Below are 8,258 nucleotides of genomic sequence, written 5' to 3' on the forward strand. Positions count from 1 at the left end.
GCTTAATTATATAAGGCCGCTCTTGCTTACCCAAAAGTTCACAAACTTACCCCACAGCTCCCAGCATTATCATAAAAGAGCTGGTTTTCTACACTATCAAGAATTCCAATTTACAGAGTATACCCAGGAGGTCCTATTTATAAGTATAAAATCACTCTCAACTTCTAAACAACACTTTCTCAAACTCCAAAAGGATAAAGATCAAAAAAGCAGAGAACACAATGGCAATGAAATTTCTTTCAGAAATCACAGTTGAAGGGTCTTTTAAGAAAATTAAAAACCATAATCAAGATCTTTAAAAAATATATTTTTTTAACTGAAAAAAAATTTTTTTTGAAAACATCTTTCTCAGGACTTCCCTGGTGGCGCAGTGGTTAAGAATCCGCCTGCCAAAAAAAAAAAAAAGAATCCGCCTGCCAATGCAGGGGACATGGGTTCAAGCCCTGGTCTGGGAAGATCCCACATGCTGTGGAGCAACTAAGCCCGTGTGCCACAACTACTGAGCCTGTGCTCTAGAGCCTGTGAGCCACAACTACTGAGCCTGCGTGCCACAACTACTGAAGCCCACACGCCTATAGCCCGTGGTCTGCAACAAGAGAAGCCACCACTCGCCGCAACTAGAGAAAGTCCACGCAGCAACGAAGACCTGACCCAACACAGCCAAAAATAAATAAATAAATAAATTTATTTTTAAAAATCCTTTCTCCAAACAGATCTTATCCCCAAGCCAACATACACACACACACACACACACACACACACACACACACACACACACACACACACACACACACACACACAATTTGCTCAGGAAGAGTCCCGTCCTAGAGACTTCAGAGGACTTCATGAATTCCCACTGGGCAGGGCTCCTTTCCTTTCCCCAACGCTGCCCACCCTCCGCTTCCTCACCTCCTTCACAACACCGCCCTCTTGTGGTCAGAGTCCAGGCTGCTCCACTCCTTTGTGCCAAGCCCACAGTTCTCACCAGTGTCATTCTTGCTCAACTGGAGAATCAGATCTGTTACAGCCAAAATTAAAAGTGGAAAGCCCCCATCCTCTGAGTAAGTTGGAGCCTCTGCTGGAGTCAGGGAGCGGGGAAGCAGAGTCCCCATTTAGACTGCCAACCTGAGATCAGCTTCTGCAAACTGGGGCTCTCAGCCTTAATGCTGTCAGATACCTTTCCAAAAGAGCTGCAGCTGGACAGGAATAAAGTCGCAGACAGAGGATGGACTTGAGGACACGGGGAGGGGGAAGGGGAAGCTGGGACGAAGTGAGAGAGAGGCATGGACATATATACACTACCAAATGTAAAATAGATAGCTAGTGGGAAGCAGCTGCATAGCACAGGGAGATCAGCTCGGTGCTTTGTGTCCAACTAGAGGGGTGGGATAGAGAGGGTGGGAGGGAGACGCAAGAGGGAGGAGATGTGGGGATATATGTATATGTATAGTTGATTCACTCTGTTGTACAGCAGAAACTAACACACCCTTGTAAAGCAATTATATTCCAATAAAGATGTTAAAAAAAAAAGAGCTGCAGCTGCTTCGTGTCCTAACCCGCTCTAGCAAATTAATCAAACCCAAGGAGGGAGTTGTGGGAACCTTCGATTTAAAGCCAGTCAGTCAGAAGCACAGGTAACAACCTGGGCTTGCAACTGGCATCTGAAGAGGGCGGGGGAGTCTTGTGGGACTGAACCCTTAACCTGTGGAATCTGACACTATCTCTGGATAGATAGTGCCAGAATTGAGTTGAACTATAGGAAACTTAGGCTGGAATCCAAAGAATTGGTTTGGATGTGTGGGGAAACACACCCATGCCCCACAATGGGACTGGTATCAGAATCCTTCAGCGCCCTTTCACAACTCTCAGGAGTTGGCTTGGCTCCTATGAAATCACACTCTCCTAGCTCTCCTGCTTCTATTCCTATTTGTTCTCATTGTCTTTTGCTGGTTTCTCTTCCTCTACCCAATTTTTAAAGTCAATATCTTTAGGAGTTCTATCCTGGCCCTTCCTCTCTTCCCATTGTACACACCCTCCTTGTTTGGGGACCTCAGTCATCATCAGCTTCAACCCTGATCTGAGTTCTAATGACTTGCAAATCTCTGCCTTCAGTCAAGACCTCTCCTGACATCTAGCTACTCATATCCAACTACCTACTGGGCATCTTCCACTTGAATTCATCCATTCATTCCATAAACATAGAGTCCCTACTATGTGCTAGGTCCAATGCTAGTTACTGAAGCTAAAAGAGGTGAGTAAAATAGACATGATATTTGAAATCTTAGAACTTATTATTTTAGGAGGAAAAATAAACATCAAATATATATTCCCACAAATAAATATATTATTACACACTGTGATGAGGGCTATGAAAGAAAAGCATAGAGAGCTTAGGGAGTATCACAGTAGCAACTCAAACTCAACTTTTCAAAACTGAAATAATAATGATTCAGTGCAATCTGATCCTCCTCATTATTTTCACATTATTCCCTATCCCTACATGTATTCAACAAATACTCAACACATTTAATGATTGCTCACTAGGTGCCGAACAACCCCTTCCAACCAGTTGCCCAATTCTGAAACCTGGGAAATCATCCTAGACCACTTCCTCATCCCCCACATCCAATCAATATTAATCCTTAGTAATATCTCTTAAGTCACTTACGTCCACACAATCACAACCATCTCTACTTTACTGCCTTACTGCAGGCCACACGTACTTGTGCCCTGGATTCCAGCAACAGTTTCTTGGGATTACTCTGCCTCTGTTTGCTCTTTCCCCTCTATTTGCCCTTTACAGGGCTCCAGAGTTTATTTCTAAAACACAATTCTGATTATGTTTCTCCCCTTATTAAAAGCCTTCCAAGACTCCCCACTCTCTTCAGACAAATCTGAATTCCTGTGGAGGAACAAGGTTTGACACTGTGTTTTGATCTGAATCTGCCATCCTTTATTTTAAGCAGTCTGCAAGCAGGAAGCTAGATCCCAACAGTGTATAGCTTTTTGATTAACAAGAAAACCTATACAATATGTATATTGGCAGGTTATTTATCAAAAATCTGCTAGGTTCATTTATAGCTTAGGTGAGAAATTCAATTTCATATATTATATCCATCATATAGATTAAAAAACAGTTGCAATATCCTGTAACACATGTTTTATCAGCTTTGAAGTCATCATTTGCTTTGTGGTTAAAAGAATCATTCCTGTGAGATTAAACTAAAACTTTGTCATTTAAATAAATATGAGGGTACTCTTTATTACTTTTCAGTAGTTGATGATAACAAGTGATAAAACCTATCATAAACTGAAATATGACCTTGGCTCCACCTAGATAGTCTCCCTTTGTTTATGATGCTCTTCTGTCAACAGAACATTAATCTTCTTTTATTTTATTGAGGAGGAAAATAACGCACAGGAGTACTTCAAATTTTCAATTTGTTTCAACAATATTATTCACTCCCAAGGCTTCTCATCAAATATAGATATGATCAATATTTTATTATAATTTTAACCAAAACTGAATTAAAATGGAAGACAAATAACTTTTTTTTTTTCGCCACACCTCATGGCATGCAGAATTTCCCTGACCAGGGGGAAGATGAATAACTTTTATTTCCACACTCTTTAGCTTGGCATGCAATGCTCTGGCCATAGCTTGCCTCTTAGTCCCATTTCTCACTATGCCTTCCCTTGAAGTCTGAGTTCTGACCATATGGAACTATACTGGCAGGTTCCTGAAAGCACCATGCCATTTCCACTTTTATGCCTTTGCTCCCTGTACCAATACTGTCCAAGTCTTTAAAAAAGTGTTGATGCCACATTAAAAGGATCATACACCATGATCAAGTGGGGTTTATCCCAGGAATGCAAGGATTCTTCAATACATGCAAATCAATCAATGTGATACACCATATTAACAAATTGACAGATAAAAACCATATGATAATCTCAATAGATGCAGAAAAAGCTTTTGACAAAATTCAACACCATTTATGTTAAAAACACTCCAGAAAGGAGGCATAGAGGGAACTTACCTTAAAATAATAAAGGCCATATATGACAAACCCACAGCCAACATCGTTCTCCATGGTGAAAAACTGAAACCATTTCCACTAAGATCAGGAACAAGACAAGGCTGCCCACTCTCACCATTATTATTCAACATAGTTTTGGAATTTTTAGCCACAGCAATCAGAGAAGAAAAAGAAATAAAAGGAATCCAAATCAGAAAAGAAGAAGTAAAAATGTCACTGCTTGCAGATGACATGATACTATACATAGAGAATCCTAAAGATGCTACCAGAAAACTACTAGAGCTAATCAATGAATTTGGTAAAGTAGCAGGATACAAAATTAATGCATGGAAATCTCTTGCATTCCTATACACTAATGATGAAAAATCTGAAAGAGAAATCAAGGAAACACTCCCATTTACCACTGCAACAAAAAGAATAAAATACCTAGGAATAAACCTACCTAAGGAGACAAAAGACCTGTATCCAGAAAACTATACGACACTGATGAAAGAAATTAAAGATGATACAAACAGATGGAGAGATATACCATGTTCCTGGATTGGAAGAATCAAAATTGTGAAAATGACTATACTACCCAAAGCAATCTACAGATTCAATGCAATCCCTAATCAAACTACCAATGGCACTTTTCACAGAACTAGAACAAAAAATTTCACAATTTGTATGGAAACACAAAAGACCCCGAATAGCCAAAACAATCTTAAGAACGAAAAACGGAGCTGGAGGAATCAGGTGCCCTGGCTTCAGACTATACTACAAAGCTACAATAATCAAGGCAGTATGGTACTGGCACAAAAACAGAAATATAGATCAATGGAACAGGATAGAAAACCCAGAGATAAACCCATGCACATATGGTCACCTTATCTTTGATAAAGGAGGCAAGAATATACAGTGGAGAAAAGACAGCCTCTTCAATAAGTGGTGCTGGGAAAGCTGGACAGCTACATGTAAAAGAATGAAATTAGAACACTCCCTAACACCATACACAAAAATAAACTCCAGATGGATTAAAGACCTAAATGTAAGGCCAGACACTGTAAAACTCTTAGAGGAAAACATAGGCAGAACACCCTATGACATAAATCACAGCAAGATCCTTTTCAACCCACCTCCTAGAGAAATGGAAATAAAAACAAAAATAAACAAATGGGACCTAATGAAACTTAAAAGCTTTTGCACAGCAAAGGAAACCATGAACAAGATGAAAAGACAACCCTCAGAATGGGAGAAAATATTTGCAAACAAAGCAATTGACAAAGGATTAATCTCCAAAATATACAAGCAGCTCATGCAGCTAAATATCAAAAAAATAAAGAACCCAATCAAAAAATGGGCAGAAGACCTAAATAGACATTTCTCCAAAGAAGATATACAGATTGCCAACAAACACATGAAAAGATGCCCAACATCACTAATCATTAGAGAAATGAAAATCAAAACTACAGTGAGGTATCAACTCACACAGGTCAGAACGGCATCATCAAAAAATCTACAAACAATAAATGGTGGAGAAGGTGTGGAGAAAAGGGAACCCTCTTGCATTGTTGGTGGGAATGTAAAGTGATACAGCCACTATGGAGAACAGTATGGAGGTTCCTTAAAAAACTAAAAATAAAACTACCATACAACCCAGCAATCCCACTACTGGGCATATACCCTGAGAAAACCATAATTCAAAAAGAGACATATACCACAATGTTCATTGCAGCATTATTTACAATAGCCAGGACATGGAACCAACCTAAATGTCGACAGACAAATGGATAAAGAAGATGTGGTACATATATACAATGGAATATTACTCAGCCATAAAAGGGAATGAAATTGGGTCATTTGTAGAGACGTGGATGGATCTAGAGACTGTCATACAGAGTGAAGTAAGTCAGAAAGAGAAAAACAAATATTGTATATTAACGCATATATGTGGAACCTAGAAAAATAGTACAGATGAACCAATTTGCAGGGCAGAAATAGAGACACAGATGCAGAGAACAAACATATGGACACTAAGGGGGAAAGTGGTAAGGGTGGGGGGTGGTGTGATGAATTGGGAGATTGGGATTGACATGTATACACTAATATGTATAAAATGGATAACTAATAAGAGCCTACTGTATAAAAAAATAAATTAAATAAAATTCAACAATTAAAAAAAAAAAAGAGAGAGAGAGATGTACCACAATGTTCATTGCAGCACTGTTTACAAGACCCAGGACATGGAACCAACCTAAATGTCCATCAACAGATGAATGGATAAAGAAGATGTGGCACATGTATACAATGGAATATTCCTCAGCCATAAAAAGAAACGAAATTGAGTTATTTGTAGTGAGGTGGATAGATCTAGCGTCTGTTATACAGAGTCAAGTAAGTCAGAAAGAGAAAAACAAATACCATATGCTAACACATATATATGAAATCTAAAATTTTTAAAAAATGGTTCTGAAGAACCTAAGGGCAGGACAGGAATAAAGATGCAGAAGTAGAGAATGGACTTGAGGACACGGGGAGGGAGAAGGGTAAGCTGGGACAAAGTGAGAGAGTGGCATGGACATATATACACTACCAAATGTAAAATAGATAGCTAGTGGGAAGCAGCCGCATAGCACACGGAGGTCATCTCCATGCTTTGTGACCACCTAGAGGGGTGGGATAGGGAGGGTGGGAGGGAGGCTCAAGAGGCAGGTGATATGGGGATAGATTTATACGTATAGCTGATTCACTTTGTTATATAGCAGAAACTAACACAACATTGTAAAGTAATTATATTCCAATAAAGATGTTGAAAAAAAATGCTGATGCCAATAGACAGCTGGGTTATAAATTCATCTATAACATGTCATTATACTTCTCGATTTGGGCCCATTGCCCCTACTAGACTATAACTTTCTCGGAAGTAGAACCCACATCACTTTTTCTCCACAGAGCCTAGCTAAATGTCCAACACAAATTTTCAATAACTCTTTGTGGAATAAATGAATAAGTTAAAGAATGACTGAATGAACTATATCTTTCCCAAACAGATCATCCTTTTACATGCTAAAAACATCCAGAATAACAACAGGAGCTGGACTGCAAGTCCATGAAGTAGGTTCTACGTCTGCAAAGAACTTGAAGAGAGAGACCTAGGGCTGACAGATTACCCAAAGAGTAATGATAGCAGACATAAATAGTAAATGTAAAGGGGATGGTAGATAGCATAAGCCTTGAAGGACAAAGGGGTTTTGCACCTATGAGGATGAAAGCACAAGGGGAAACCAACTGGATGGCAATACTGCCTCCCAGTGGCCCTTGGGATAAAAGCCTGTCACCATCTGTAAAATAGGGATAATATTAGTACCTATCACATACATCCTTGACAGCATAGCAAATGCTGTATAAATGTTAGCTATTATTATGCCCTTTTTCCTGGTGAGGAAAACTTATGTTAAATAAATCAAGCATACAATAGGAACTCAATAAATAAACTTCCTTTGCTTTCCCCCCTTATGTCTTAGCTCCTTACAGTGTGCCCTCCTTAATGGTCCTGAAATTTAAATAGGGGACTCCCAAATAGCTCAAAGAAGTCAGGGAGCAATAAGGAATCTCCAGTAAAGAAACTGAGAAAACTCCATTAAAAAGCCCAGGGCATGTGGTTCTGGAAAAGAGAACTCTACTGGCACTCTTGTTACGGTTATTAGAGTGAAGACCTTCCCAGCAATGAAATTCACTCTACTGAAAACAGGATGCACGGAGATTGTGAAAATCAACTAAGATTTGTGCAGGATGTCACATTTCTAGAAATATTCAAATAAATATGATCTGTCCAGAGCCTATTTTTCACCACTTTGCCCACAGAAGCTAAGGGACCATGATCACTTTCAAGATTGGGCTAATAATAACCTACTAGAGAGTCTATTCTCTCGTTGTTTTCCTACTATTATTGTAAAAATAAAATTCATGAAAATGATAGTTTTCAAGTGACACAACACTGATGTGATTATCAGACTGCCCACCCCAGTCCACCTTTGAGATGAGATGTATCTTTACCTGGTAAGACTTATTGGCAGATCTGCACATCGATAGCAAACAGGCTCCTTTACATGGAGAGTAAAGCTCTCCATGCTTCTGCAAGCTTCCTCTGATTCAGATTTTAGTATTCCTGGGTGTTCTATTTGAGACACTGAATATACAAACAAACAATGACCAGACCATATTTAAAAACAGAACTCT

This window comes from Lipotes vexillifer, unplaced genomic scaffold (genome assembly GCF_000442215.2).
Source record: "Lipotes vexillifer unplaced genomic scaffold, Lipotes_vexillifer_v1.1 scaffold387, whole genome shotgun sequence".
Classification (NCBI taxonomy): Eukaryota; Metazoa; Chordata; class Mammalia; order Artiodactyla; family Lipotidae; genus Lipotes; species Lipotes vexillifer.